This window comes from Ambystoma mexicanum, chromosome 6q (assembly GCF_040938575.1).
Source record: "Ambystoma mexicanum isolate Mex_15411 chromosome 6q, UKY_AmexF1_1, whole genome shotgun sequence".
NCBI classification, from domain to species: Eukaryota; Metazoa; Chordata; class Amphibia; order Caudata; family Ambystomatidae; genus Ambystoma; species Ambystoma mexicanum.
Window position 1 is genome coordinate 1,631,865,873 of NC_090937.1, and position 27,803 is coordinate 1,631,893,675.

The window sequence follows — 27,803 nt, forward strand, 5'->3', positions numbered from 1 at the left end:
CTAGTTTCTGCAACTGTCTATCGGTGAGGGGATTGAAGCGAGCAGGGCTCCTGGCCCCTCCCCGACAAAGCCCTGACGAAGGCCTGACAAAGGCCTATTCGCCTTGCCCTGACGGGCCTTGGTCCCAGCAGGCCACCGAGCACAGCACCTCAGCCTATTAGAGTGAGGTTTCAGGATCTCTCTCATCCTGTAAACCAACATACTGAAGAAGGTGAAACGTGTGGCTGCGCTCCTCACATGCTGAAGCAGCAGCAGCCCTTTCCCTGAAGCAAAGTTCCTTCATTCCTCCCTCCCATAACCCTTAGCAGGGGATTTATGGTAATTGAGTTGAGTTTCCAAACTGGCCCTTCCTTCCTTCCTTCCCATATCTGCCAGCTCGAGAAGGCTTGTTTTGTTGCACCTGGGAAGTAAAGTATCTATTTGCGAGAGAGAGAGAATGAGAGAGAGAGACAGAGAGAGAGAGACAGAGAGAGAAGGGGAAGGGGTGTTGGCAGTTAGGGTGTGAGCTAGAGAAATGAGGCCTGTCTGCAAAAGGCCATGGGATGGGAGTGCGTGGTTGCAGGTTGTTTGGCTTTGTAAGGCCTACTGCCCGCTTCACTCGAAACTGGGTCTAGGGTTGTCGGTTTGTAGGCTGTAAAAGCCCAGAAAAGCTCTTGTTCTCCAACCAGCAGAGTGGCGCAGCGGAAGCGTGCTGGGCCCATAACCCAGAGGTAGATGGATCGAAACCATCCTCTGCTAACTTTTTTCAAATTATGTTTTTGTGTCATGGCATTAGGGCACAAAGAGCTGTAAGTGCCTGGATGCAATGTCATTCCTTGAACTTGCTGCCTTGTTCCACTCTTGCGCTAAATAGGAGAGGGTCCCAGCCCAGCCAACAAAATGTACTGTTCAATCAAACCAAACTTAAAACCAAGCTCCTTTTTTAAGGGGTCCCGGGGAAATGTTGGGCTGACCGGCAAGACCTCATGATGCGAACTGCTTCTGCGTCAAACGCAAGCTTTTTTCATTCCCAGCCAATGACTTATTCTTATTTCTAAGGGCCGCTCCATCAGATAGCCCAGACAGGCAGGCGTTGGTGGTATAGTGGTGAGCATAGCTGCCTTCCAAGCAGTTGACCCCGGTTCGATTCCCGGCCAACGCAGATCAAATCTTTAAATGTTCAAAATGCATTTTTTGGAAATCAGACTCATGCTGAAAGCAAAGCTGACACACTTTTCGTGAAAATCAAAACCCCATCCAGGAAAGGTTCTTGCATCCTAGTTTCTGCAACTGTCTATCGGTGAGGGGATTGAAGCGAGCAGGGCTCCTGGCCCCTCCCCGACAAAGGCCTGACAAAGGCCTATTCGCCTTGCCCTGACGGGCCAAGGTCCCAGCAGGCCACCGAGCACAGCACCTCAGCCTATTAGAGTGAGGTTTCAGGATCTCTCTCATCCTGTAAACCAACATACTGAAGAAGGTGAAACGTGTGGCTGCGCTCCTCACATGCTGAAGCAGCAGCAGCCCTTTCCCTGAAGCAAAGTTCCTTCATTCCTCCCTCCCATAACCCTTAGCAGGGGATTTATGGTAATTGAGTTGAGTTTCCAAACTGGCCCTTCCTTCCTTCCTTCCCATATCTGCCAGCTCGAGAAGGCTTGTTTTGTTGCACCTGGGAAGTAAAGTATCTATTTGCGAGAGAGAGAGAATGAGAGAGAGAGACAGAGAGAGAGAGACAGAGAGAGAAGGGGAAGGGGTGTTGGCAGTTAGGGTGTGAGCTAGAGAAATGAGGCCTGTCTGCAAAAGGCCATGGGATGGGAGTGCGTGGTTGCAGGTTGTTTGGCTTTGTAAGGCCTACTGCCCGCTTCACTCGAAAATGGGTCTAGGGTTGTCGGTTTGTAGGCTGTAAAAGCCCAGAAAAGCTTTTGTTCTCCAACCAGCAGAGTGGCGCAGCGGAAGCGTGCTGGGCCCATAACCCAGAGGTCGATGGATCGAAACCATCCTCTGCTAACTTTTTTCAAATTATGTTTTTGTGTCATGGCATTAGGGCACAAAGAGCTGTAAGTGCCTGGATGCAATGTCATTCCTTGAACTTGCTGCCTCGTTCCACTCTTGCGCTAAATAGGAGAGGGTCCCAGCCCAGCCAACAAAATGTACTGTTCAATCAAACCAAACTTAAAACCAAGCTCCTTTTTTAAGGGGTCCCGGGGAAATGTTGGGCTGACCGGCAAGACCTCATGATGCGAACTGCTTCTGCGTCAAACGCGCAAGCTTTTTTCATTCCCAGCCAATGACTTATTCTTATTTCTAAGGGCCGCTCCATCAGATAGCCCAGACAGGCAGGCGTTGGTGGTATAGTGGTGAGCATAGCTGCCTTCCAAGCAGTTGACCCGGGTTTGATTCCCGGCCAACGCAGATCAAATCTTTAAATTGTTCAAAATGCATTTTTTGGAAATCAGACTCATGCTGAAAGCAAAGCTGACACACTTTTCGTGAAAATCAAAACCCCATCCAGGAAAGGTTCTTGCATCCTAGTTTCTGCAACTGTCTATCGGTGAGGGGATTGAAGCGAGCAGGGCTCCTGGCCCCTCCCCGACAAAGGCCTGACAAAGGCCTATTCGCCTTGCCCTGACGGGCCAAGGTCCCAGCAGGCCACCGAGCACAGCACCTCAGCCTATTAGAGTGAGGTTTCAGGATCTCTCTCATCCTGTAAACCAACATACTGAAGAAGGTGAAACGTGTGGCTGCGCTCCTCACATGCTGAAGCAGCAGCAGCCCTTTCCCTGAAGCAAAGTTCCTTCATTCCTCCCTCCCATAACCCTTAGCAGGGGATTTATGGTAATTGAGTTGAGTTTCCAAACTGGCCCTTCCTTCCTTCCTTCCCATATCTGCCAGCTCGAGAAGGCTTGTTTTGTTGCACCTGGGAAGTAAAGTATCTATTTGCGAGAGAGAGAGAATGAGAGAGAGAGACAGAGAGAGAGAGACAGAGAGAGAAGGGGAAGGGGTGTTGGCAGTTAGGGTGTGAGCTAGAGAAATGAGGCCTGTCTGCAAAAGGCCATGGGATGGGAGTGCGTGGTTGCAGGTTGTTTGGCTTTGTAAGGCCTACTGCCCGCTTCACTCGAAACTGGGTCTAGGGTTGTCGGTTTGTAGGCTGTAAAAGCCCTTAAAAGCTCCTGTTTTCCAACCAGCAGAGTGGCGCAGCGGAAGCGTGCTGGGCCCATAACCCAGAGGTCGATGGATCGAAACCATCCTCTGCTAACTTTTTTCAAATTATGTTTTTGTGTCATGGCATTAGGGCACAAAGAGCTGTAAGTGCCTGGATGCAATGTCATTCCTTGAACTTGCTGCCTCGTTCCACTCTTGCGCTAAATAGGAGAGGGTCCCAGCCCAGCCAACAAAATGTACTGTTCATTCAAACCAAACTTAAAACCAAGCTCCTTTTTTAAGGGGTCCCGGGGAAATGTTGGGCTGACCGGCAAGACCTCATGATGCGAACTGCTTCTGCGTCAAACGCAAGCTTTTTTCATTCCCAGCCAATGACTTATTCTTATTTCTAAGGGCCGCTCCATCAGATAGCCCAGACAGGCAGGCGTTGGTGGTATAGTGGTGAGCATAGCTGCCATCCAAGCAGTTGACCCGGGTTCGATTCCCGGCCAACGCAGATCAAATCTTTAAATTGTTCAAAATGCATTTTTTGGAAATCAGACTCATGCTGAAAGCAAAGCTGACACACTTTTCGTGAAAATCAAAACCCCATCCAGGAAAGGTTCTTGTATCCTAGTTTCTGCAACTGTCTATCGGTGAGGGGATTGAAGCGAGCAGGGCTCCTGGCCCCTCCCCGACAAAGCCCTGACGAAGGCCTGACAAAGGCCTATTCGCCTTGCCCTGACGGGCCTTGGTCCCAGCAGGCCACCGAGCACAGCACCTCAGCCTATTAGAGTGAGGTTTCAGGATCTCTCTCATCCTGTAAACCAACATACTGAAGAAGGTGAAACGTGTGGCTGCGCTCCTCACATGCTGAAGCAGCAGCAGCCCTTTCCCTGAAGCAAAGTTCCTTCATTCCTCCCTCCCATAACCCTTAGCAGGGGATTTATGGTAATTGAGTTGAGTTTCCAAACTGGCCCTTCCTTCCTTCCTTCCCATATCTGCCAGCTCGAGAAGGCTTGTTTTGTTGCACCTGGGAAGTAAAGTATCTATTTGCGAGAGAGAGAGAATGAGAGAGAGAGACAGAGAGAGAGAGACAGAGAGAGAAGGGGAAGGGGTGTTGGCAGTTAGGGTGTGAGCTAGAGAAATGAAGCCTGTCTGCAAAAGGCCATGGGATGGGAGTGCGTGGTTGCAGGTTGTTTGGCTTTGTAAGGCCTACTGCCCGCTTCACTCGAAACTGGGTCTAGGGTTGTCGGTTTGTAGGCTGTAAAAGCCCATAAAAGCTCTTGTTCTCCAACCAGCAGAGTGGCGCAGCGGAAGTGTGCTGGGCCCATAACCCAGAGGTCGATGGATCGAAACCATCCTCTGCTAACTTTTTTCAAATTATGTTTTTGTGTCATGGCATTAGGGCACAAAGAGCTGTAAGTGCCTGGATGCAATGTCATTCCTTGAACTTGCTGCCTCGTTCCACTCTTGCGCTAAATAGGAGAGGGTCCCAGCCCAGCCAACAAAATGTACTGTTCAATCAAACCAAACTTAAAACCAAGCTCCTTTTTTAAGGGGTCCCGGGGAAATGTTGGGCTGACCGGCAAGACCTCATGATGCGAACTGCTTCTGCGTCAAATGCAAGCTTTTTTCATTCCCAGCCAATGACTTATTCTTATTTTTAAGGGCCGCTCCATCAGATAGTCCAGACAGGCAGGCGTTGGTGGTATAGTGGTGAGCATAGCTGCCTTCCAAGCAGTTGACCCGGGTTCGATTCCCGGCCAACGCAGATCAAATCTTTAAATTGTTCAAAATGCATTTTTTGGAAATCAGACTCATGCTGAAAGCAAAGCTGACACACTTTTCGTGAAAATCAAAACCCCATCCAGGAAAGGTTCTTGCATCCTAGTTTCTGCAACTGTCTATCGGTGAGGGGATTGAAGCGAGCAGGGCTCCTGGCCCCTCCCCGACAAAGCCCTGACGAAGGCCTGACAAAGGCCTATTCGCCTTGCCCTGACGGGCCTTGGTCCCAGCAGGCCACCGAGCACAGCACCTCAGCCTATTAGAGTGAGGTTTCAGGATCTCTCTCATCCTGTAAACCAACATACTGAAGAAGGTGAAACGTGTGGCTGCGCTCCTCACATGCTGAAGCAGCAGCAGCCCTTTCCCTGAAGCAAAGTTCCTTCATTCCTCCCTCCCATAACCCTTAGCAGGGGATTTATGGTAATTGAGTTGAGTTTCCAAACTGGCCCTTCCTTCCTTCCTTCCCATATCTGCCAGCTCGAGAAGGCTTGTTTTGTTGCACCTGGGAAGTAAAGTATCTATTTGCGAGAGAGAGAGAATGAGAGAGAGAGACAGAGAGAGAGAGACAGAGAGAGAAGGGGAAGGGGTGTTGGCAGTTAGGGTGTGAGCTAGAGAAATGAGGCCTGTCTGCAAAAGGCCATGGGATGGGAGTGCGTGGTTGCAGGTTGTTTGGCTTTGTAAGGCCTACTGCCCGCTTCACTCGAAACTGGGTCTAGGGTTGTCGGTTTGTAGGCTGTAAAAGCCCAGAAAAGCTCTTGTTCTCCAACCAGCAGAGTGGCGCAGCGGAAGCGTGCTGGGCCCATAACACAGAGGTCGATGGATCGAAACCATCCTCTGCTAACTTTTTTCAAATTATGTTTTTGTGTCATGGCATTAGGGCACAAAGAGCTGTAAGTGCCTGGATGCAATGTCATTCCTTGAACTTGCTGCCTCGTTCCACTCTTGCGCTAAATAGGAGAGGGTCCCAGCCCAGCCAACAAAATGTACTGTTCAATCAAACCAAACTTAAAACCAAGCTCCTTTTTTAAGGGGTCCCGGGGAAATGTTGGGCTGACCGGCAAGACCTCATGATGCGAACTGCTTCTGCGTCAAACGCAAGCTTTTTTCATTCCCAGCCAATGACTTATTCTTATTTCTAAGGGCCGCTCCATCAGATAGCCCAGACAGGCAGGCGTTGGTGGTATAGTGGTGAGCATAGCTGCCTTCCAAGCAGTTGACCCGGGTTCGATTCCCGGCCAACGCAGATCAAATCTTTAAATTGTTCAAAATGCATTTTTTGGAAATCAGACTCATGCTGAAAGCAAAGCTGACACACTTTTCGTGAAAATCAAAACCCCATCCAGGAAAGGTTCTTGCATCCTAGTTTCTGCAACTGTCTATCGGTGAGGGGATTGAAGCGAGCAGGGCTCCTGGCCCCTCCCCGACATAGCCCTGACGAAGGCCTGACAAAGGCCTATTCGCCTTGCCCTGACGGGCCTTGGTCCCAGCAGGCCACCGAGCACAGCACCTCAGCCTATTAGAGTGAGGTTTCAGGATCTCTCTCATCCTGTAAACCAACATACTGAAGAAGGTGAAACGTGTGGCTGCGCTCCTCACATGCTGAAGCAGCAGCAGCCCTTTCCCTGAAGCAAAGTTCCTTCATTCCTCCCTCCCATAACCCTTAGCAGGGGATTTATGGTAATTGAGTTGAGTTTCCAAACTGGCCCTTCCTTCCTTCCTTCCCATATCTGCCAGCTCAAGAAGGCTTGTTTTGTTGCACCTGGGAAGTAAAGTATCTATTTGCGAGAGAGAGAGAATGAGAGAGAGAGACAGAGAGAGAGAGACAGAGAGAGAAGGGGAAGGGGTGTTGGCAGTTAGGGTGTGAGCTAGAGAAATGAGGCCTGTCTGCAAAAGGCCATGGGATGGGAGTGCGTGGTTGCAGGTTGTTTGGCTTTGTAAGGCCTACTGCCCGCTTCACTCGAAAATGGGTCTAGGGTTGTCGGTTTGTAGGCTGTAAAAGCCCAGAAAAGCTTTTGTTTTCCAACCAGCAGAGTGGCGCAGCGGAAGCGTGCTGGGCCCATAACCCAGAGGTCGATGGATCGAAACCATCCTCTGCTAACTTTTTTCAAATTATGTTTTTGTGTCATGGCATTAGGGCACAAAGAGCTGTAAGTGCCTGGATGCAATGTCATTCCTTGAACTTGCTGCCTCGTTCCACTCTTGCGCTAAATAGGAGAGGGTCCCAGCCCAGCCAACAAAATGTACTGTTCAATCAAACCAAACTTAAAACCAAGCTCCTTTTTTAAGGGGTCCCGGGGAAATGTTGGGCTGACCGGCAAGACCTCATGATGCGAACTGCTTCTGCGTCAAACGCGCAAGCTTTTTTCATTCCCAGCCAATGACTTATTCTTATTTCTAAGGGCCGCTCCATCAGATAGCCCAGACAGGCAGGCGTTGGTGGTATAGTGGTGAGCATAGCTGCCTTCCAAGCAGTTGACCCGGGTTTGATTCCCGGCCAACGCAGATCAAATCTTTAAATTGTTCAAAATGCATTTTTTGGAAATCAGACTCATGCTGAAAGCAAAGCTGACACACTTTTCGTGAAAATCAAAACCCCATCCAGGAAAGGTTCTTGCATCCTAGTTTCTGCAACTGTCTATCGGTGAGGGGATTGAAGCGAGCAGGGCTCCTGGCCCCTCCCCGACAAAGGCCTGACAAAGGCCTATTCGCCTTGCCCTGACGGGCCAAGGTCCCAGCAGGCCACCGAGCACAGCACCTCAGCCTATTAGAGTGAGGTTTCAGGATCTCTCTCATCCTGTAAACCAACATACTGAAGAAGGTGAAACGTGTGGCTGCGCTCCTCACATGCTGAAGCAGCAGCAGCCCTTTCCCTGAAGCAAAGTTCCTTCATTCCTCCCTCCCATAACCCTTAGCAGGGGATTTATGGTAATTGAGTTGAGTTTCCAAACTGGCCCTTCCTTCCTTCCTTCCCATATCTGCCAGCTCGAGAAGGCTTGTTTTGTTGCACCTGGGAAGTAAAGTATCTATTTGCGAGAGAGAGAGAATGAGAGAGAGAGACAGAGAGAGAGAGACAGAGAGAGAAGGGGAAGGGGTGTTGGCAGTTAGGGTGTGAGCTAGAGAAATGAGGCCTGTCTGCAAAAGGCCATGGGATGGGAGTGCGTGGTTGCAGGTTGTTTGGCTTTGTAAGGCCTACTGCCCGCTTCACTCGAAACTGGGTCTAGGGTTGTCGGTTTGTAGGCTGTAAAAGCCCATAAAAGCTCTTGTTCTCCAACCAGCAGAGTGGCGCAGCGGAAGCGTGCTGGGCCCATAACCCAGAGGTCGATGGATCGAAACCATCCTCTGCTAACTTTTTTCAAATTATGTTTTTGTGTCATGGCATTAGGGCACAAAGAGCTGTAAGTGCCTGGATGCAATGTCATTCCTTGAACTTGCTGCCTCGTTCCACTCTTGCGCTAAATAGGAGAGGGTCCCAGCCCAGCCAACAAAATGTACTGTTCAATCAAACCAAACTTAAAACCAAGCTCCTTTTTTAAGGGGTCCCGGGGAAATGTTGGGCTGACCGGCAAGACCTCATGATGCGAACTGCTTCTGCGTCAAATGCAAGCTTTTTTCATTCCCAGCCAATGACTTATTCTTATTTCTAAGGGCCGCTCCATCAGATAGTCCAGACAGGCAGGCGTTGGTGGTATAGTGGTGAGCATAGCTGCCTTCCAAGCAGTTGACCCGGGTTCGATTCCCGGCCAACGCAGATCAAATCTTTAAATTGTTCAAAATGCATTTTTTGGAAATCAGACTCATGCTGAAAGCAAAGCTGACACACTTTTCGTGAAAATCAAAACCCCATCCAGGAAAGGTTCTTGCATCCTAGTTTCTGCAACTGTCTATCGGTGAGGGGATTGAAGCGAGCAGGGCTCCTGGCCCCTCCCCGACAAAGCCCTGACGAAGGCCTGACAAAGGCCTATTCGCCTTGCCCTGACGGGCCTTGGTCCCAGCAGGCCACCGAGCACAGCACCTCAGCCTATTAGAGTGAGGTTTCAGGATCTCTCTCATCCTGTAAACCAACATACTGAAGAAGGTGAAACGTGTGGCTGCGCTCCTCACATGCTGAAGCAGCAGCAGCCCTTTCCCTGAAGCAAAGTTCCTTCATTCCTCCCTCCCATAACCCTTAGCAGGGGATTTATGGTAATTGAGTTGAGTTTCCAAACTGGCCCTTCCTTCCTTCCTTCCCATATCTGCCAGCTCGAGAAGGCTTGTTTTGTTGCACCTGGGAAGTAAAGTATCTATTTGCGAGAGAGAGAGAATGAGAGAGAGAGACAGAGAGAGAGAGACAGAGAGAGAAGGGGAAGGGGTGTTGGCAGTTAGGGTGTGAGCTAGAGAAATGAGGCCTGTCTGCAAAAGGCCATGGGATGGGAGTGCGTGGTTGCAGGTTGTTTGGCTTTGTAAGGCCTACTGCCCGCTTCACTCGAAACTGGGTCTAGGGTTGTCGGTTTGTAGGCTGTAAAAGCCCAGAAAAGCTCTTGTTCTCCAACCAGCAGAGTGGCGCAGCGGAAGCGTGCTGGGCCCATAACCCAGAGGTCGATGGATCGAAACCATCCTCTGCTAACTTTTTTCAAATTATGTTTTTGTGTCATGGCATTAGGGCACAAAGAGCTGTAAGTGCCTGGATGCAATGTCATTCCTTGAACTTGCTGCCTCGTTCCACTCTTGCGCTAAATAGGAGAGGGTCCCAGCCCAGCCAACAAAATGTACTGTTCAATCAAACCAAACTTAAAACCAAGCTCCTTTTTTAAGGGGTCCCGGGGAAATGTTGGGCTGACCGGCAAGACCTCATGATGCGAACTGCTTCTGTGTCAAACGCAAGCTTTTTTCATTCCCAGCCAATGACTTATTCTTTTTTCTAAGGGCCGCTCCATCAGATAGCCCAGACAGGCAGGCGTTGGTGGTATAGTGGTGAGCATAGCTGCCTTCCAAGCAGTTGACCCGGGTTCGATTCCCGGCCAACGCAGATCAAATCTTTAAATTGTTCAAAATGCATTTTTTGGAAATCAGACTCATGCTGAAAGCAAAGCTGACACACTTTTCGTGAAAATCAAAACCCCATCCAGGAAAGGTTCTTGCATCCTAGTTTCTGCAACTGTCTATCGGTGAGGGGATTGAAGCGAGCAGGGCTCCTGGCCCCTCCCCGACAAAGCCCTGACGAAGGCCTGACAAAGGCCTATTCGCCTTGCCCTGACGGGCCTTGGTCCCAGCAGGCCACCGAGCACAGCACCTCAGCCTATTAGAGTGAGGTTTCAGGATCTCTCTCATCCTGTAAACCAACATACTGAAGAAGGTGAAACGTGTGGCTGCGCTCCTCACATGCTGAAGCAGCAGCAGCCCTTTCCCTGAAGCAAAGTTCCTTCATTCCTCCCTCCCATAACCCTTAGCAGGGGATTTATGGTAATTGAGTTGAGTTTCCAAACTGGCCCTTCCTTCCTTCCTTCCCATATCTGCCAGCTCGAGAAGGCTTGTTTTGTTGCACCTGGGAAGTAAAGTATCTATTTGCGAGAGAGAGAGAGAATGAGAGAGAGAGACAGAGAGAGAGAGACAGAGAGAGAAGGGGAAGGGGTGTTGGCAGTTAGGGTGTGAGCTAGAGAAATGAGGCCTGTCTGCAAAAGGCCATGGGATGGGAGTGCGTGGTTGCAGGTTGTTTGGCTTTGTAAGGCCTACTGCCCGCTTCACTCGAAACTGGGTCTAGGGTTGTCGGTTTGTAGGCTGTAAAAGCCCATAAAAGCTCTTGTTCTCCAACCAGCAGAGTGGCGCAGCGGAAGCGTGCTGGGCCCATAACCCAGAGGTCGATGGATCGAAACCATCCTCTGCTAACTTTTTTCAAATTATGTTTTTGTGTCATGGCATTAGGGCACAAAGAGCTGTAAGTGCCTGGATGCAATGTCATTCCTTGAACTTGCTGCCTCGTTCCACTCTTGCGCTAAATAGGAGAGGGTCCCAGCCCAGCCAACAAAATGTACTGTTCAATCAAACCAAACTTAAAACCAAGCTCCTTTTTTAAGGGGTCCCGGGGAAATGTTGGGCTGACCGGCAAGACCTCATGATGCGAACTGCTTCTGCGTCAAACGCAAGCTTTTTTCATTCCCAGCCAATGACTTATTCTTATTTCTAAGGGCCGCTCCATCAGATAGCCCAGACAGGCAGGCGTTGGTGGTATAGTGGTGAGCATAGCTGCCTTCCAAGCAGTTGACCCGGGTTCGATTCCCGGCCAACGCAGATCAAATCTTTAAATTGTTCAAAATGCATTTTTTGGAAATCAGACTCATGCTGAAAGCAAAGCTGACACACTTTTCGTGAAAATCAAAACCCCATCCAGGAAAGGTTCTTGCATCCTAGTTTCTGCAACTGTCTATCGGTGAGGGGATTGAAGCGAGCAGGGCTCCTGGCCCCTCCCCGACAAAGCCCTGACGAAGGCCTGACAAAGGCCTATTCGCCTTGCCCTGACGGGCCTTGGTCCCAGCAGGCCACCGAGCACAGCACCTCAGCCTATTAGAGTGAGGTTTCAGGATCTCTCTCATCCTGTAAACCAACATACTGAAGAAGGTGAAACGTGTGGCTGCGCTCCTCACATGCTGAAGCAGCAGCAGCCCTTTCCCTGAAGCAAAGTTCCTTCATTCCTCCCTCCCATAACCCTTAGCAGGGGATTTATGGTAATTGAGTTGAGTTTCCAAACTGGCCCTTCCTTCCTTCCTTCCCATATCTGCCAGCTCGAGAAGGCTTGTTTTGTTGCACCTGGGAAGTAAAGTATCTATTTGCGAGAGAGAGAGAATGAGAGAGAGAGACAGAGAGAGAGAGACAGAGAGAGAAGGGGAAGGGGTGTTGGCAGTTAGGGTGTGAGCTAGAGAAATGAGGCCTGTCTGCAAAAGGCCATGGGATGGGAGTGCGTGGTTGCAGGTTGTTTGGCTTTGTAAGGCCTACTGCCCGCTTCACTCGAAAATGGGTCTAGGGTTGTCGGTTTGTAGGCTGTAAAAGCCCAGAAAAGCTTTTGTTCTCCAACCAGCAGAGTGGCGCAGCGGAAGCGTGCTGGGCCCATAACCCAGAGGTCGATGGATCGAAACCATCCTCTGCTAACTTTTTTCAAATTATGTTTTTGTGTCATGGCATTAGGGCACAAAGAGCTGTAAGTGCCTGGATGCAATGTCATTCCTTGAACTTGCTGCCTCGTTCCACTCTTGCGCTAAATAGGAGAGGGTCCCAGCCCAGCCAACAAAATGTACTGTTCAATCAAACCAAACTTAAAACCAAGCTCCTTTTTTAAGGGGTCCCGGGGAAATGTTGGGCTGACCGGCAAGACCTCATGATGCGAACTGCTTCTGCGTCAAACGCGCAAGCTTTTTTCATTCCCAGCCAATGACTTATTCTTATTTCTAAGGGCCGCTCCATCAGATAGCCCAGACAGGCAGGCGTTGGTGGTATAGTGGTGAGCATAGCTGCCTTCCAAGCAGTTGACCCGGGTTTGATTCCCGGCCAACGCAGATCAAATCTTTAAATTGTTCAAAATGCATTTTTTGGAAATCAGACTCATGCTGAAAGCAAAGCTGACACACTTTTCGTGAAAATCAAAACCCCATCCAGGAAAGGTTCTTGCATCCTAGTTTCTGCAACTGTCTATCGGTGAGGGGATTGAAGCGAGCAGGGCTCCTGGCCCCTCCCCGACAAAGGCCTGACAAAGGCCTATTCGCCTTGCCCTGACGGGCCAAGGTCCCAGCAGGCCACCGAGCACAGCACCTCAGCCTATTAGAGTGAGGTTTCAGGATCTCTCTCATCCTGTAAACCAACATACTGAAGAAGGTGAAACGTGTGGCTGCGCTCCTCACATGCTGAAGCAGCAGCAGCCCTTTCCCTGAAGCAAAGTTCCTTCATTCCTCCCTCCCATAACCCTTAGCAGGGGATTTATGGTAATTGAGTTGAGTTTCCAAACTGGCCCTTCCTTCCTTCCTTCCCATATCTGCCAGCTCGAGAAGGCTTGTTTTGTTGCACCTGGGAAGTAAAGTATCTATTTGCGAGAGAGAGAGAATGAGAGAGAGAGACAGAGAGAGAGAGACAGAGAGAGAAGGGGAAGGGGTGTTGGCAGTTAGGGTGTGAGCTAGAGAAATGAGGCCTGTCTGCAAAAGGCCATGGGATGGGAGTGCGTGGTTGCAGGTTGTTTGGCTTTGTAAGGCCTACTGCCCGCTTCACTCGAAACTGGGTCTAGGGTTGTCGGTTTGTAGGCTGTAAAAGCCCATAAAAGCTCTTGTTCTCCAACCAGCAGAGTGGCGCAGCGGAAGCGTGCTGGGCCCATAACCCAGAGGTCGATGGATCGAAACCATCCTCTGCTAACTTTTTTCAAATTATGTTTTTGTGTCATGGCATTAGGGCACAAAGAGCTGTAAGTGCCTGGATGCAATGTCATTCCTTGAACTTGCTGCCTCGTTCCACTCTTGCGCTAAATAGGAGAGGGTCCCAGCCCAGCCAACAAAATGTACTGTTCAATCAAACCAAACTTAAAACCAAGCTCCTTTTTTAAGGGGTCCCGGGGAAATGTTGGGCTGACCGGCAAGACCTCATGATGCGAACTGCTTCTGCGTCAAATGCAAGCTTTTTTCATTCCCAGCCAATGACTTATTCTTATTTCTAAGGGCCGCTCCATCAGATAGTCCAGACAGGCAGGCGTTGGTGGTATAGTGGTGAGCATAGCTGCCTTCCAAGCAGTTGACCCGGGTTCGATTCCCGGCCAACGCAGATCAAATCTTTAAATTGTTCAAAATGCATTTTTGGGAAATCAGACTCATGCTGAAAGCAAAGCTGACACACTTTTCGTGAAAATCAAAACCCCATCCAGGAAAGGTTCTTGCATCCTAGTTTCTGCAACTGTCTATCGGTGAGGGGATTGAAGCGAGCAGGGCTCCTGGCCCCTCCCCGACAAAGCCCTGACGAAGGCCTGACAAAGGCCTATTCGCCTTGCCCTGACGGGCCTTGGTCCCAGCAGGCCACCGAGCACAGCACCTCAGCCTATTAGAGTGAGGTTTCAGGATCTCTCTCATCCTGTAAACCAACATACTGAAGAAGGTGAAACGTGTGGCTGCGCTCCTCACATGCTGAAGCAGCAGCAGCCCTTTCCCTGAAGCAAAGTTCCTTCATTCCTCCCTCCCATAACCCTTAGCAGGGGATTTATGGTAATTGAGTTGAGTTTCCAAACTGGCCCTTCCTTCCTTCCTTCCCATATCTGCCAGCTCGAGAAGGCTTGTTTTGTTGCACCTGGGAAGTAAAGTATCTATTTGCGAGAGAGAGAGAATGAGAGAGAGAGACAGAGAGAGAGAGACAGAGAGAGAAGGGGAAGGGGTGTTGGCAGTTAGGGTGTGAGCTAGAGAAATGAGGCCTGTCTGCAAAAGGCCATGGGATGGGAGTGCGTGGTTGCAGGTTGTTTGGCTTTGTAAGGCCTACTGCCCGCTTCACTCGAAACTGGGTCTAGGGTTGTCGGTTTGTAGGCTGTAAAAGCCCAGAAAAGCTCTTGTTCTCCAACCAGCAGAGTGGCGCAGCGGAAGCGTGCTGGGCCCATAACCCAGAGGTCGATGGATCGAAACCATCCTCTGCTAACTTTTTTCAAATTATGTTTTTGTGTCATGGCATTAGGGCACAAAGAGCTGTAAGTGCCTGGATGCAATGTCATTCCTTGAACTTGCTGCCTCGTTCCACTCTTGCGCTAAATAGGAGAGGGTCCCAGCCCAGCCAACAAAATGTACTGTTCAATCAAACCAAACTTAAAACCAAGCTCCTTTTTTAAGGGGTCCCGGGGAAATGTTGGGCTGACCGGCAAGACCTCATGATGCGAACTGCTTCTGCGTCAAACGCAAGCTTTTTTCATTCCCAGCCAATGACTTATTCTTTTTTCTAAGGGCCGCTCCATCAGATAGCCCAGACAGGCAGGCGTTGGTGGTATAGTGGTGAGCATAGCTGCCTTCCAAGCAGTTGACCCGGGTTCGATTCCCGGCCAACGCAGATCAAATCTTTAAATTGTTCAAAATGCATTTTTTGGAAATCAGACTCATGCTGAAAGCAAAGCTGACACACTTTTCGTGAAAATCAAAACCCCATCCAGGAAAGGTTCTTGCATCCTAGTTTCTGCAACTGTCTATCGGTGAGGGGATTGAAGCGAGCAGGGCTCCTGGCCCCTCCCCGACAAAGCCCTGACGAAGGCCTGACAAAGGCCTATTCGCCTTGCCCTGACGGGCCTTGGTCCCAGCAGGCCACCGAGCACAGCACCTCAGCCTATTAGAGTGAGGTTTCAGGATCTCTCTCATCCTGTAAACCAACATACTGAAGAAGGTGAAACGTGTGGCTGCGCTCCTCACATGCTGAAGCAGCAGCAGCCCTTTCCCTGAAGCAAAGTTCCTTCATTCCTCCCTCCCATAACCCTTAGCAGGGGATTTATGGTAATTGAGTTGAGTTTCCAAACTGGCCCTTCCTTCCTTCCTTCCCATATCTGCCAGCTCGAGAAGGCTTGTTTTGTTGCACCTGGGAAGTAAAGTATCTATTTGCGAGAGAGAGAGAATGAGAGAGAGAGACAGAGAGAGAGAGACAGAGAGAGAAGGGGAAGGGGTGTTGGCAGTTAGGGTGTGAGCTAGAGAAATGAGGCCTGTCTGCAAAAGGCCATGGGATGGGAGTGCGTGGTTGCAGGTTGTTTGGCTTTGTAAGGCCTACTGCCCGCTTCACTCGAAACTGGGTCTAGGGTTGTCGGTTTGTAGGCTGTAAAAGCCCATAAAAGCTCTTGTTCTCCAACCAGCAGAGTGGCGCAGCGGAAGCGTGCTGGGCCCATAACCCAGAGGTCGATGGATCGAAACCATCCTCTGCTAACTTTTTTCAAATTATGTTTTTGTGTCATGGCATTAGGGCACAAAGAGCTGTAAGTGCCTGGATGCAATGTCATTCCTTGAACTTGCTGCCTCGTTCCACTCTTGCGCTAAATAGGAGAGGGTCCCAGCCCAGCCAACAAAATGTACTGTTCAATCAAACCAAACTTAAAACCAAGCTCCTTTTTTAAGGGGTCCCGGGGAAATGTTGGGCTGACCGGCAAGACCTCATGATGCGAACTGCTTCTGCGTCAAACGCAAGCTTTTTTCATTCCCAGCCAATGACTTATTCTTATTTCTAAGGGCCGCTCCATCAGATAGCCCAGACAGGCAGGCGTTGGTGGTATAGTGGTGAGCATAGCTGCCTTCCAAGCAGTTGACCCGGGTTCGATTCCCGGCCAACGCAGATCAAATCTTTAAATTGTTCAAAATGCATTTTTTGGAAATCAGACTCATGCTGAAAGCAAAGCTGACACACTTTTCGTGAAAATCAAAACCCCATCCAGGAAAGGTTCTTGTATCCTAGTTTCTGCAACTGTCTATCGGTGAGGGGATTGAAGCGAGCAGGGCTCCTGGCCCCTCCCCGACAAAGCCCTGACGAAGGCCTGACAAAGGCCTATTCGCCTTGCCCTGACGGGCCTTGGTCCCAGCAGGCCACCGAGCACAGCACCTCAGCCTATTAGAGTGAGGTTTCAGGATCTCTCTCATCCTGTAAACCAACATACTGAAGAAGGTGAAACGTGTGGCTGCGCTCCTCACATGCTGAAGCAGCAGCAGCCCTTTCCCTGAAGCAAAGTTCCTTCATTCCTCCCTCCCATAACCCTTAGCAGGGGATTTATGGTAATTGAGTTGAGTTTCCAAACTGGCCCTTCCTTCCTTCCTTCCCATATCTGCCAGCTCGAGAAGGCTTGTTTTGTTGCACCTGGGAAGTAAAGTATCTATTTGCGAGAGAGAGAGAATGAGAGAGAGAGACAGAGAGAGAGAGACAGAGAGAGAAGGGGAAGGGGTGTTGGCAGTTAGGGTGTGAGCTAGAGAAATGAGGCCTGTCTGCAAAAGGCCATGGGATGGGAGTGCGTGGTTGCAGGTTGTTTGGCTTTGTAAGGCCTACTGCCCGCTTCACTCGAAACTGGGTCTAGGGTTGTCGGTTTGTAGGCTGTAAAAGCCCATAAAAGCTCTTGTTCTCCAACCAGCAGAGTGGCGCAGTGGAAGCGTGCTGGGCCCATAACCCAGAGGTCGATGGATCGAAACCATCCTCTGCTAACTTTTTTCAAATTATGTTTTTGTGTCATGGCATTAGGGCACAAAGAGCTGTAAGTGCCTGGATGCAATGTCATTCCTTGAACTTGCTGCCTCGTTCCACTCTTGCGCTAAATAGGAGAGGGTCCCAGCCCAGCCAACAAAATGTACTGTTCAATCAAACCAAACTTAAAACCAAGCTCCTTTTTTAAGGGGTCCCGGGGAAATGTTGGGCTGACCGGCAAGACCTCATGATGCGAACTGCTTCTGCGTCAAACGCAAGCTTTTTTCATTCCCAGCCAATGACTTATTCTTATTTCTAAGGGCCGCTCCATCAGATAGCCCAGACAGGCAGGCGTTGGTGGTATAGTGGTGAGCATAGCTGCCTTCCAAGCAGTTGACCCGGGTTCGATTCCCGGCCAACGCAGATCAAATCTTTAAATTGTTCAAAATGCATTTTTTGGAAATCAGACTCATGCTGAAAGCAAAGCTGACACACTTTTCGTGAAAATCAAAACCCCATCCAGGAAAGGTTCTTGCATCCTAGTTTCTGCAACTGTCTATCGGTGAGGGGATTGAAGCGAGCAGGGCTCCTGGCCCCTCCCCGACAAAGCCCTGACGAAGGCCTGACAAAGGCCTATTCGCCTTGCCCTGACGGGCCTTGGTCCCAGCAGGCCACCGAGCACAGCACCTCAGCCTATTAGAGTGAGGTTTCAGGATCTCTCTCATCCTGTAAACCAACATACTGAAGAAGGTGAAACGTGTGGCTGCGCTCCTCACATGCTGAAGCAGCAGCAGCCCTTTCCCTGAAGCAAAGTTCCTTCATTCCTCCCTCCCATAACCCTTAGCAGGGGATTTATGGTAATTGAGTTGAGTTTCCAAACTGGCCCTTCCTTCCTTCCTTCCCATATCTGCCAGCTCGAGAAGGCTTGTTTTGTTGCACCTGGGAAGTAAAGTATCTATTTGCGAGAGAGAGAGAATGAGAGAGAGAGACAGAGAGAGAGAGACAGAGAGAGAAGGGGAAGGGGTGTTGGCAGTTAGGGTGTGAGCTAGAGAAATGAGGCCTGTCTGCAAAAGGCCATGGGATGGGAGTGCGTGGTTGCAGGTTGTTTGGCTTTGTAAGGCCTACTGCCCGCTTCACTCGAAACTGGGTCTAGGGTTGTCGGTTTGTAGGCTGTAAAAGCCCATAAAAGCTCTTGTTCTCCAACCAGCAGAGTGGCGCAGCGGAAGCGTGCTGGGCCCATAACCCAGAGGTCGATGGATCGAAACCATCCTCTGCTAACTTTTTTCAAATTATGTTTTTGTGTCATGGCATTAGGGCACAAAGAGCTGTAAGTGCCTGGATGCAATGTCATTCCTTGAACTTGCTGCCTCGTTCCACTCTTGCGCTAAATAGGAGAGGGTCCCAGCCCAGCCAACAAAATGTACTGTTCAATCAAACCAAACTTAAAACCAAGCTCCTTTTTTAAGGGGTCCCGGGGAAATGTTGGGCTGACCGGCAAGACCTCATGATGCGAACTGCTTCTGCGTCAAACGCAAGCTTTTTTCATTCCCAGCCAATGACTTATTCTTATTTCTAAGGGCCGCTCCATCAGATAGCCCAGACAGGCAGGCGTTGGTGGTATAGTGGTGAGCATAGCTGCCTTCCAAGCAGTTGACCCGGGTTCGATTCCCGGCCAACGCAGATCAAATCTTTAAATTGTTCAAAATGCATTTTTTGGGAATCAGACTCATGCTGAAAGCAAAGCTGACACACTTTTCGTGAAAATCAAAACCCCATCCAGGAAAGGTTCTTGCATCCTAGTTTCTGCAACTGTCTATCGGTGAGGGGATTGAAGCGAGCAGGGCTCCTGGCCCCTCCCCGACAAAGGCCTGACAAAGGCCTATTCGCCTTGCCCTGACGGGCCAAGGTCCCAGCAGGCCACCGAGCACAGCACCTCAGCCTATTAGAGTGAGGTTTCAGGATCTCTCTCATCCTGTAAACCAACATACTGAAGAAGGTGAAACGTGTGGCTGCGCTCCTCACATGCTGAAGCAGCAGCAGCCCTTTCCCTGAAGCAAAGTTCCTTCATTCCTCCCTCCCATAACCCTTAGCAGGGGATTTATGGTAATTGAGTTGAGTTTCCAAACTGGCCCTTCCTTCCTTCCTTCCCATATCTGCCAGCTCGAGAAGGCTTGTTTTGTTGCACCTGGGAAGTAAAGTATCTATTTGCGAGAGAGAGAGAATGAGAGAGAGAGACAGAGAGAGAGAGACAGAGAGAGAAGGGGAAGGGGTGTTGGCAGTTAGGGTGTGAGCTAGAGAAATGAGGCCTGTCTGCAAAAGGCCATGGGATGGGAGTGCGTGGTTGCAGGTTGTTTGGCTTTGTAAGGCCTACTGCCCGCTTCACTCGAAAATGGGTCTAGGGTTGTCGGTTTGTAGGCTGTAAAAGCCCAGAAAAGCTTTTGTTCTCCAACCAGCAGAGTGGCGCAGCGGAAGCGTGCTGGGCCCATAACCCAGAGGTCGATGGATCGAAACCATCCTCTGCTAACTTTTTTCAAATTATGTTTTTGTGTCATGGCATTAGGGCACAAAGAGCTGTAAGTGCCTGGATGCAATGTCATTCCTTGAACTTGCTGCCTTGTTCCACTCTTGCGCTAAATAGGAGAGGGTCCCAGCCCAGCCAACAAAATGTACTGTTCAATCAAACCAAACTTAAAACCAAGCTCCTTTTTTAAGGGGTCCCGGGGAAATGTTGGGCTGACCGGCAAGACCTCATGATGCGAACTGCTTCTGCGTCAAACGCAAGCTTTTTTCATTCCCAGCCAATGACTTATTCTTATTTCTAAGGGCCGCTCCATCAGATAGCCCAGACAGGCAGGCAGGCGTTGGTGGTATAGTGGTGAGCATAGCTGCCTTCCAAGCAGTTGACCCCGGTTCGATTCCCGGCCAACGCAGATCAAATCTTTAAATGTTCAAAATGCATTTTTTGGAAATCAGACTCATGCTGAAAGCAAAGCTGACACACTTTTCGTGAAAATCAAAACCCCATCCAGGAAAGGTTCTTGCATCCTAGTTTCTGCAACTGTCTATCGGTGAGGGGATTGAAGCGAGCAGGGCTCCTGGCCCCTCCCCGACAAAGGCCTGACAAAGGCCTATTCGCCTTGCCCTGACGGGCCAAGGTCCCAGCAGGCCACCGAGCACAGCACCTCAGCCTATTAGAGTGAGGTTTCAGGATCTCTCTCATCCTGTAAACCAACATACTGAAGAAGGTGAAACGTGTGGCTGCGCTCCTCACATGCTGAAGCAGCAGCAGCCCTTTCCCTGAAGCAAAGTTCCTTCATTCCTCCCTCCCATAACCCTTAGCAGGGGATTTATGGTAATTGAGTTGAGTTTCCAAACTGGCCCTTCCTTCCTTCCTTCCCATATCTGCCAGCTCGAGAAGGCTTGTTTTGTTGCACCTGGGAAGTAAAGTATCTATTTGCGAGAGAGAGAGAATGAGAGAGAGAGACAGAGAGAGAGAGACAGAGAGAGAAGGGGAAGGGGTGTTGGCAGTTAGGGTGTGAGCTAGAGAAATGAGGCCTGTCTGCAAAAGGCCATGGGATGGGAGTGCGTGGTTGCAGGTTGTTTGGCTTTGTAAGGCCTACTGCCCGCTTCACTCGAAAATGGGTCTAGGGTTGTCGGTTTGTAGGCTGTAAAAGCCCAGAAAAGCTTTTGTTCTCCAACCAGCAGAGTGGCGCAGCGGAAGCGTGCTGGGCCCATAACCCAGAGGTCGATGGATCGAAACCATCCTCTGCTAACTTTTTTCAAATTATGTTTTTGTGTCATGGCATTAGGGCACAAAGAGCTGTAAGTGCCTGGATGCAATGTCATTCCTTGAACTTGCTGCCTCGTTCCACTCTTGCGCTAAATAGGAGAGGGTCCCAGCCCAGCCAACAAAATGTACTGTTCAATCAAACCAAACTTAAAACCAAGCTCCTTTTTTAAGGGGTCCCGGGGAAATGTTGGGCTGACCGGCAAGACCTCATGATGCGAACTGCTTCTGCGTCAAACGCGCAAGCTTTTTTCATTCCCAGCCAATGACTTATTCTTATTTCTAAGGGCCGCTCCATCAGATAGCCCAGACAGGCAGGCGTTGGTGGTATAGTGGTGAGCATAGCTGCCTTCCAAGCAGTTGACCCGGGTTTGATTCCCGGCCAACGCAGATCAAATCTTTAAATTGTTCAAAATGCATTTTTTGGAAATCAGACTCATGCTGAAAGCAAAGCTGACACACTTTTCGTGAAAATCAAAACCCCATCCAGGAAAGGTTCTTGCATCCTAGTTTCTGCAACTGTCTATCGGTGAGGGGATTGAAGCGAGCAGGGCTCCTGGCCCCTCCCCGACAAAGGCCTGACAAAGGCCTATTCGCCTTGCCCTGACGGGCCAAGGTCCCAGCAGGCCACCGAGCACAGCACCTCAGCCTATTAGAGTGAGGTTTCAGGATCTCTCTCATCCTGTAAACCAACATACTGAAGAAGGTGAAACGTGTGGCTGCGCTCCTCACATGCTGAAGCAGCAGCAGCCCTTTCCCTGAAGCAAAGTTCCTTCATTCCTCCCTCCCATAACCCTTAGCAGGGGATTTATGGTAATTGAGTTGAGTTTCCAAACTGGCCCTTCCTTCCTTCCTTCCCATATCTGCCAGCTCGAGAAGGCTTGTTTTGTTGCACCTGGGAAGTAAAGTATCTATTTGCGAGAGAGAGAGAATGAGAGAGAGAGACAGAGAGAGAGAGACAGAGAGAGAAGGGGAAGGGGTGTTGGCAGTTAGGGTGTGAGCTAGAGAAATGAGGCCTGTCTGCAAAAGGCCATGGGATGGGAGTGCGTGGTTGCAGGTTGTTTGGCTTTGTAAGGCCTACTGCCCGCTTCACTCGAAACTGGGTCTAGGGTTGTCGGTTTGTAGGCTGTAAAAGCCCATAAAAGCTCTTGTTCTCCAACCAGCAGAGTGGCGCAGCGGAAGCGTGCTGGGCCCATAACCCAGAGGTCGATGGATCGAAACCATCCTCTGCTAACTTTTTTCAAATTATGTTTTTGTGTCATGGCATTAGGGCACAAAGAGCTGTAAGTGCCTGGATGCAATGTCATTCCTTGAACTTGCTGCCTCGTTCCACTCTTGCGCTAAATAGGAGAGGGTCCCAGCCCAGCCAACAAAATGTACTGTTCAATCAAACCAAACTTAAAACCAAGCTCCTTTTTTAAGGGGTCCCGGGGAAATGTTGGGCTGACCGGCAAGACCTCATGATGCGAACTGCTTCTGCGTCAAACGCAAGCTTTTTTCATTCCCAGCCAATGACTTATTCTTATTTCTAAGGGCCGCTCCATCAGATAGCCCAGACAGGCAGGCGTTGGTGGTATAGTGGTGAGCATAGCTGCCTTCCAAGCAGTTGACCCGGGTTCGATTCCCGGCCAACGCAGATCAAATCTTTAAATTGTTCAAAATGCATTTTTTGGAAATCAGACTCATGCTGAAAGCAAAGCTGACACACTTTTCGTGAAAATCAAAACCCCATCCAGGAAAGGTTCTTGCATCCTAGTTTCTGCAACTGTCTATCGGTGAGGGGATTGAAGCGAGCAGGGCTCCTGGCCCCTCCCCGACAAAGCCCTGACGAAGGCCTGACAAAGGCCTATTCGCCTTGCCCTGACGGGCCTTGGTCCCAGCAGGCCACCGAGCACAGCACCTCAGCCTATTAGAGTGAGGTTTCAGGATCTCTCTCATCCTGTAAACCAACATACTGAAGAAGGTGAAACGTGTGGCTGCGCTCCTCACATGCTGAAGCAGCAGCAGCCCTTTCCCTGAAGCAAAGTTCCTTCATTCCTCCCTCCCATAACCCTTAGCAGGGGATTTATGGTAATTGAGTTGAGTTTCCAAACTGGCCCTTCCTTCCTTCCTTCCCATATCTGCCAGCTCGAGAAGGCTTGTTTTGTTGCACCTGGGAAGTAAAGTATCTATTTGCGAGAGAGAGAGAATGAGAGAGAGAGACAGAGAGAGAGAGACAGAGAGAGAAGGGGAAGGGGTGTTGGCAGTTAGGGTGTGAGCTAGAGAAATGAGGCCTGTCTGCAAAAGGCCATGGGATGGGAGTGCGTGGTTGCAGGTTGTTTGGCTTTGTAAGGCCTACTGCCCGCTTCACTCGAAACTGGGTCTAGGGTTGTCGGTTTGTAGGCTGTAAAAGCCCATAAAAGCTCTTGTTCTCCAACCAGCAGAGTGGCGCAGCGGAAGCGTGCTGGGCCCATAACCCAGAGGTCGATGGATCGAAACCATCCTCTGCTAACTTTTTTCAAATTATGTTTTTGTGTCATGGCATTAGGGCACAAAGAGCTGTAAGTGCCTGGATGCAATGTCATTCCTTGAACTTGCTGCCTCGTTCCACTCTTGCGCTAAATAGGAGAGGGTCCCAGCCCAGCCAACAAAATGTACTGTTCAATCAAACCAAACTTAAAACCAAGCTCCTTTTTTAAGGGGTCCCGGGGAAATGTTGGGCTGACCGGCAAGACCTCATGATGCGAACTGCTTCTGCGTCAAACGCAAGCTTTTTTCATTCCCAGCCAATGACTTATTCTTATTTCTAAGGGCCGCTCCATCAGATAGCCCAGACAGGCAGGCGTTGGTGGTATAGTGGTGAGCATAGCTGCCTTCCAAGCAGTTGACCCGGGTTCGATTCCCGGCCAACGCAGATCAAATCTTTAAATTGTTCAAAATGCATTTTTTGGGAATCAGACTCATGCTGAAAGCAAAGCTGACACACTTTTCGTGAAAATCAAAACCCCATCCAGGAAAGGTTCTTGCATCCTAGTTTCTGCAACTGTCTATCGGTGAGGGGATTGAAGCGAGCAGGGCTCCTGGCCCCTCCCCGACAAAGGCCTGACAAAGGCCTATTCGCCTTGCCCTGACGGGCCAAGGTCCCAGCAGGCCACCGAGCACAGCACCTCAGCCTATTAGAGTGAGGTTTCAGGATCTCTCTCATCCTGTAAACCAACATACTGAAGAAGGTGAAACGTGTGGCTGCGCTCCTCACATGCTGAAGCAGCAGCAGCCCTTTCCCTGAAGCAAAGTTCCTTCATTCCTCCCTCCCATAACCCTTAGCAGGGGATTTATGGTAATTGAGTTGAGTTTCCAAACTGGCCCTTCCTTCCTTCCTTCCCATATCTGCCAGCTCGAGAAGGCTTGTTTTGTTGCACCTGGGAAGTAAAGTATCTATTTGCGAGAGAGAGAGAATGAGAGAGAGAGACAGAGAGAGAGAGACAGAGAGAGAAGGGGAAGGGGTGTTGGCAGTTAGGGTGTGAGCTAGAGAAATGAGGCCTGTCTGCAAAAGGCCATGGGATGGGAGTGCGTGGTTGCAGGTTGTTTGGCTTTGTAAGGCCTACTGCCCGCTTCACTCGAAAATGGGTCTAGGGTTGTCGGTTTGTAGGCTGTAAAAGCCCAGAAAAGCTTTTGTTCTCCAACCAGCAGAGTGGCGCAGCGGAAGCGTGCTGGGCCCATAACCCAGAGGTCGATGGATCGAAACCATCCTCTGCTAACTTTTTTCAAATTATGTTTTTGTGTCATGGCATTAGGGCACAAAGAGCTGTAAGTGCCTGGATGCAATGTCATTCCTTGAACTTGCTGCCTCGTTCCACTCTTGCGCTAAATAGGAGAGGGTCCCAGCCCAGCCAACAAAATGTACTGTTCAATCAAACCAAACTTAAAACCAAGCTCCTTTTTTAAGGGGTCCCGGGGAAATGTTGGGCTGACCGGCAAGACCTCATGATGCGAACTGCTTCTGCGTCAAACGCAAGCTTTTTTCATTCCCAGCCAATGACTTATTCTTATTTCTAAGGGCCGCTCCATCAGATAGCCCAGACAGGCAGGCAGGCGTTGGTGGTATAGTGGTGAGCATAGCTGCCTTCCAAGCAGTTGACCCCGGTTCGATTCCCGGCCAACGCAGATCAAATCTTTAAATGTTCAAAATGCATTTTTTGGAAATCAGACTCATGCTGAAAGCAAAGCTGACACACTTTTCGTGAAAATCAAAACCCCATCCAGGAAAGGTTCTTGCATCCTAGTTTCTGCAACTGTCTATCGGTGAGGGGATTGAAGCGAGCAGGGCTCCTGGCCCCTCCCTGACAAAGGCCTATTCGCCTTGCCCTGACGGGCCAAGGTCCCAGCAGGCCACCGAGCACAGCACCTCAGCCTATTAGAGTGAGGTTTCAGGATCTCTCTCATCCTGTAAACCAACATACTGAAGAAGGTGAAACGTGTGGCTGCGCTCCTCACATGCTGAAGCAGCAGCAGCCCTTTCCCTGAAGCAAAGTTCCTTCATTCCTCCCTCCCATAACCCTTAGCAGGGGATTTATGGTAATTGAGTTGAGTTTCCAAACTGGCCCTTCCTTCCTTCCTTCCCATATCTGCCAGCTCGAGAAGGCTTGTTTTGTTGCACCTGGGAAGTAAAGTATCTATTTGCGAGAGAGAGAGAATGAGAGAGAGAGACAGAGAGAGAGAGACAGAGAGAGAAGGGGAAGGGGTGTTGGCAGTTAGGGTGTGAGCTAGAGAAATGAGGCCTGTCTGCAAAAGGCCATGGGATGGGAGTGCGTGGTTGCAGGTTGTTTGGCTTTGTAAGGCCTACTGCCCGCTTCACTCGAAAATGGGTCTAGGGTTGTCGGTTTGTAGGCTGTAAAAGCCCAGAAAAGCTTTTGTTCTCCAACCAGCAGAGTGGCGCAGCGGAAGCGTGCTGGGCCCATAACCCAGAGGTCGATGGATCGAAACCATCCTCTGCTAACTTTTTTCAAATTATGTTTTTGTGTCATGGCATTAGGGCACAAAGAGCTGTAAGTGCCTGGATGCAATGTCATTCCTTGAACTTGCTGCCTCGTTCCACTCTTGCGCTAAATAGGAGAGGGTCCCAGCCCAGCCAACAAAATGTACTGTTCAATCAAACCAAACTTAAAACCAAGCTCCTTTTTTAAGGGGTCCCGGGGAAATGTTGGGCTGACCGGCAAGACCTCATGATGCGAACTGCTTCTGCGTCAAACGCGCAAGCTTTTTTCATTCCCAGCCAATGACTTATTCTTATTTCTAAGGGCCGCTCCATCAGATAGCCCAGACAGGCAGGCGTTGGTGGTATAGTGGTGAGCATAGCTGCCTTCCAAGCAGTTGACCCGGGTTTGATTCCCGGCCAACGCAGATCAAATCTTTAAATTGTTCAAAATGCATTTTTTGGAAATCAGACTCATGCTGAAAGCAAAGCTGACACACTTTTCGTGAAAATCAAAACCCCATCCAGGAAAGGTTCTTGCATCCTAGTTTCTGCAACTGTCTATCGGTGAGGGGATTGAAGCGAGCAGGGCTCCTGGCCCCTCCCCGACAAAGGCCTGACAAAGGCCTATTCGCCTTGCCCTGACGGGCCAAGGTCCCAGCAGGCCACCGAGCACAGCACCTCAGCCTATTAGAGTGAGGTTTCAGGATCTCTCTCATCCTGTAAACCAACATACTGAAGAAGGTGAAACGTGTGGCTGCGCTCCTCACATGCTGAAGCAGCAGCAGCCCTTTCCCTGAAGCAAAGTTCCTTCATTCCTCCCTCCCATAACCCTTAGCAGGGGATTTATGGTAATTGAGTTGAGTTTCCAAACTGGCCCTTCCTTCCTTCCTTCCCATATCTGCCAGCTCGAGAAGGCTTGTTTTGTTGCACCTGGGAAGTAAAGTATCTATTTGCGAGAGAGAGAGAATGAGAGAGAGAGACAGAGAGAGAGAGACAGAGAGAGAAGGGGAAGGGGTGTTGGCAGTTAGGGTGTGAGCTAGAGAAATGAGGCCTGTCTGCAAAAGGCCATGGGATGGGAGTGCGTGGTTGCAGGTTGTTTGGCTTTGTAAGGCCTACTGCCCGCTTCACTCGAAACTGGGTCTAGGGTTGTCGGTTTGTAGGCTGTAAAAGCCCATAAAAGCTCTTGTTCTCCAACCAGCAGAGTGGCGCAGCGGAAGCGTGCTGGGCCCATAACCCAGAGGTCGATGGATCGAAACCATCCTCTGCTAACTTTTTTCAAATTATGTTTTTGTGTCATGGCATTAGGGCACAAAGAGCTGTAAGTGCCTGGATGCAATGTCATTCCTTGAACTTGCTGCCTCGTTCCACTCTTGCGCTAAATAGGAGAGGGTCCCAGCCCAGCCAACAAAATGTACTGTTCAATCAAACCAAACTTAAAACCAAGCTCCTTTTTTAAGGGGTCCCGGGGAAATGTTGGGCTGACCGGCAAGACCTCATGATGCGAACTGCTTCTGCGTCAAACGCAAGCTTTTTTCATTCCCAGCCAATGACTTATTCTTATTTCTAAGGGCCGCTCCATCAGATAGCCCAGACAGGCAGGCGTTGGTGGTATAGTGGTGAGCATAGCTGCCTTCCAAGCAGTTGACCCGGGTTCGATTCCCGGCCAACGCAGATCAAATCTTTAAATTGTTCAAAATGCATTTTTTGGAAATCAGACTCATGCTGAAAGCAAAGCTGACACACTTTTCGTGAAAATCAAAACCCCATCCAGGAAAGGTTCTTGCATCCTAGTTTCTGCAACTGTCTATCGGTGAGGGGATTGAAGCGAGCAGGGCTCCTGGCCCCTCCCCGACAAAGCCCTGACGAAGGCCTGACAAAGGCCTATTCGCCTTGCCCTGACGGGCCTTGGTCCCAGCAGGCCACCGAGCACAGCACCTCAGCCTATTAGAGTGAGGTTTCAGGATCTCTCTCATCCTGTAAACCAACATACTGAAGAAGGTGAAACGTGTGGCTGCGCTCCTCACATGCTGAAGCAGCAGC

General features: G+C 50.0%; 32 non-coding genes across 32 annotated transcripts; all 32 read left to right on the top strand.

The window, feature by feature from the left end:
- The first annotated feature begins 1,911 nt into the window (after window positions 1–1,911).
- On the top strand, window positions 1,912–1,983 carry TRNAM-CAU (transfer RNA methionine (anticodon CAU)). The gene has a single exon. It is a non-coding gene; the product is annotated as a tRNA-Met (tRNA).
- A 1,176-nt stretch (window positions 1,984–3,159) lies between these two features.
- Window positions 3,160–3,231, top strand: TRNAM-CAU (transfer RNA methionine (anticodon CAU)). The gene has a single exon. It is a non-coding gene; the product is annotated as a tRNA-Met (tRNA).
- Window positions 3,232–4,819: 1,588 nt separating this feature from the next.
- On the top strand, window positions 4,820–4,891 carry TRNAG-UCC (transfer RNA glycine (anticodon UCC)). The gene has a single exon. It is a non-coding gene; the product is annotated as a tRNA-Gly (tRNA).
- A 1,185-nt stretch (window positions 4,892–6,076) lies between these two features.
- TRNAG-UCC (transfer RNA glycine (anticodon UCC)) lies at window positions 6,077–6,148 on the top strand. The gene has a single exon. It is a non-coding gene; the product is annotated as a tRNA-Gly (tRNA).
- Window positions 6,149–6,930: 782 nt separating this feature from the next.
- Window positions 6,931–7,002, top strand: TRNAM-CAU (transfer RNA methionine (anticodon CAU)). Its single transcript has one exon. It is a non-coding gene; the product is annotated as a tRNA-Met (tRNA).
- A 1,176-nt stretch (window positions 7,003–8,178) lies between these two features.
- TRNAM-CAU (transfer RNA methionine (anticodon CAU)) lies at window positions 8,179–8,250 on the top strand. The gene has a single exon. It is a non-coding gene; the product is annotated as a tRNA-Met (tRNA).
- Window positions 8,251–8,581: 331 nt separating this feature from the next.
- Window positions 8,582–8,653, top strand: TRNAG-UCC (transfer RNA glycine (anticodon UCC)). Its single transcript has one exon. It is a non-coding gene; the product is annotated as a tRNA-Gly (tRNA).
- A 782-nt stretch (window positions 8,654–9,435) lies between these two features.
- Window positions 9,436–9,507, top strand: TRNAM-CAU (transfer RNA methionine (anticodon CAU)). The gene has a single exon. It is a non-coding gene; the product is annotated as a tRNA-Met (tRNA).
- Window positions 9,508–9,838: 331 nt separating this feature from the next.
- On the top strand, window positions 9,839–9,910 carry TRNAG-UCC (transfer RNA glycine (anticodon UCC)). Its single transcript has one exon. It is a non-coding gene; the product is annotated as a tRNA-Gly (tRNA).
- A 784-nt stretch (window positions 9,911–10,694) lies between these two features.
- On the top strand, window positions 10,695–10,766 carry TRNAM-CAU (transfer RNA methionine (anticodon CAU)). Its single transcript has one exon. It is a non-coding gene; the product is annotated as a tRNA-Met (tRNA).
- A 331-nt stretch (window positions 10,767–11,097) lies between these two features.
- Window positions 11,098–11,169, top strand: TRNAG-UCC (transfer RNA glycine (anticodon UCC)). The gene has a single exon. It is a non-coding gene; the product is annotated as a tRNA-Gly (tRNA).
- Window positions 11,170–11,951: 782 nt separating this feature from the next.
- On the top strand, window positions 11,952–12,023 carry TRNAM-CAU (transfer RNA methionine (anticodon CAU)). The gene has a single exon. It is a non-coding gene; the product is annotated as a tRNA-Met (tRNA).
- Window positions 12,024–13,199: 1,176 nt separating this feature from the next.
- TRNAM-CAU (transfer RNA methionine (anticodon CAU)) lies at window positions 13,200–13,271 on the top strand. Its single transcript has one exon. It is a non-coding gene; the product is annotated as a tRNA-Met (tRNA).
- A 331-nt stretch (window positions 13,272–13,602) lies between these two features.
- On the top strand, window positions 13,603–13,674 carry TRNAG-UCC (transfer RNA glycine (anticodon UCC)). The gene has a single exon. It is a non-coding gene; the product is annotated as a tRNA-Gly (tRNA).
- Window positions 13,675–14,456: 782 nt separating this feature from the next.
- Window positions 14,457–14,528, top strand: TRNAM-CAU (transfer RNA methionine (anticodon CAU)). Its single transcript has one exon. It is a non-coding gene; the product is annotated as a tRNA-Met (tRNA).
- A 331-nt stretch (window positions 14,529–14,859) lies between these two features.
- Window positions 14,860–14,931, top strand: TRNAG-UCC (transfer RNA glycine (anticodon UCC)). The gene has a single exon. It is a non-coding gene; the product is annotated as a tRNA-Gly (tRNA).
- A 782-nt stretch (window positions 14,932–15,713) lies between these two features.
- Window positions 15,714–15,785, top strand: TRNAM-CAU (transfer RNA methionine (anticodon CAU)). The gene has a single exon. It is a non-coding gene; the product is annotated as a tRNA-Met (tRNA).
- A 331-nt stretch (window positions 15,786–16,116) lies between these two features.
- TRNAG-UCC (transfer RNA glycine (anticodon UCC)) lies at window positions 16,117–16,188 on the top strand. The gene has a single exon. It is a non-coding gene; the product is annotated as a tRNA-Gly (tRNA).
- A 782-nt stretch (window positions 16,189–16,970) lies between these two features.
- On the top strand, window positions 16,971–17,042 carry TRNAM-CAU (transfer RNA methionine (anticodon CAU)). The gene has a single exon. It is a non-coding gene; the product is annotated as a tRNA-Met (tRNA).
- Window positions 17,043–17,373: 331 nt separating this feature from the next.
- TRNAG-UCC (transfer RNA glycine (anticodon UCC)) lies at window positions 17,374–17,445 on the top strand. The gene has a single exon. It is a non-coding gene; the product is annotated as a tRNA-Gly (tRNA).
- A 782-nt stretch (window positions 17,446–18,227) lies between these two features.
- TRNAM-CAU (transfer RNA methionine (anticodon CAU)) lies at window positions 18,228–18,299 on the top strand. The gene has a single exon. It is a non-coding gene; the product is annotated as a tRNA-Met (tRNA).
- Window positions 18,300–18,630: 331 nt separating this feature from the next.
- On the top strand, window positions 18,631–18,702 carry TRNAG-UCC (transfer RNA glycine (anticodon UCC)). Its single transcript has one exon. It is a non-coding gene; the product is annotated as a tRNA-Gly (tRNA).
- A 771-nt stretch (window positions 18,703–19,473) lies between these two features.
- TRNAM-CAU (transfer RNA methionine (anticodon CAU)) lies at window positions 19,474–19,545 on the top strand. The gene has a single exon. It is a non-coding gene; the product is annotated as a tRNA-Met (tRNA).
- Window positions 19,546–20,722: 1,177 nt separating this feature from the next.
- Window positions 20,723–20,794, top strand: TRNAM-CAU (transfer RNA methionine (anticodon CAU)). The gene has a single exon. It is a non-coding gene; the product is annotated as a tRNA-Met (tRNA).
- A 1,176-nt stretch (window positions 20,795–21,970) lies between these two features.
- TRNAM-CAU (transfer RNA methionine (anticodon CAU)) lies at window positions 21,971–22,042 on the top strand. The gene has a single exon. It is a non-coding gene; the product is annotated as a tRNA-Met (tRNA).
- A 331-nt stretch (window positions 22,043–22,373) lies between these two features.
- On the top strand, window positions 22,374–22,445 carry TRNAG-UCC (transfer RNA glycine (anticodon UCC)). Its single transcript has one exon. It is a non-coding gene; the product is annotated as a tRNA-Gly (tRNA).
- Window positions 22,446–23,227: 782 nt separating this feature from the next.
- Window positions 23,228–23,299, top strand: TRNAM-CAU (transfer RNA methionine (anticodon CAU)). Its single transcript has one exon. It is a non-coding gene; the product is annotated as a tRNA-Met (tRNA).
- A 331-nt stretch (window positions 23,300–23,630) lies between these two features.
- TRNAG-UCC (transfer RNA glycine (anticodon UCC)) lies at window positions 23,631–23,702 on the top strand. Its single transcript has one exon. It is a non-coding gene; the product is annotated as a tRNA-Gly (tRNA).
- A 771-nt stretch (window positions 23,703–24,473) lies between these two features.
- TRNAM-CAU (transfer RNA methionine (anticodon CAU)) lies at window positions 24,474–24,545 on the top strand. Its single transcript has one exon. It is a non-coding gene; the product is annotated as a tRNA-Met (tRNA).
- A 1,166-nt stretch (window positions 24,546–25,711) lies between these two features.
- TRNAM-CAU (transfer RNA methionine (anticodon CAU)) lies at window positions 25,712–25,783 on the top strand. Its single transcript has one exon. It is a non-coding gene; the product is annotated as a tRNA-Met (tRNA).
- Window positions 25,784–26,959: 1,176 nt separating this feature from the next.
- Window positions 26,960–27,031, top strand: TRNAM-CAU (transfer RNA methionine (anticodon CAU)). The gene has a single exon. It is a non-coding gene; the product is annotated as a tRNA-Met (tRNA).
- Window positions 27,032–27,362: 331 nt separating this feature from the next.
- On the top strand, window positions 27,363–27,434 carry TRNAG-UCC (transfer RNA glycine (anticodon UCC)). The gene has a single exon. It is a non-coding gene; the product is annotated as a tRNA-Gly (tRNA).
- The last annotated feature ends 369 nt before the right edge of the window (window positions 27,435–27,803 follow it).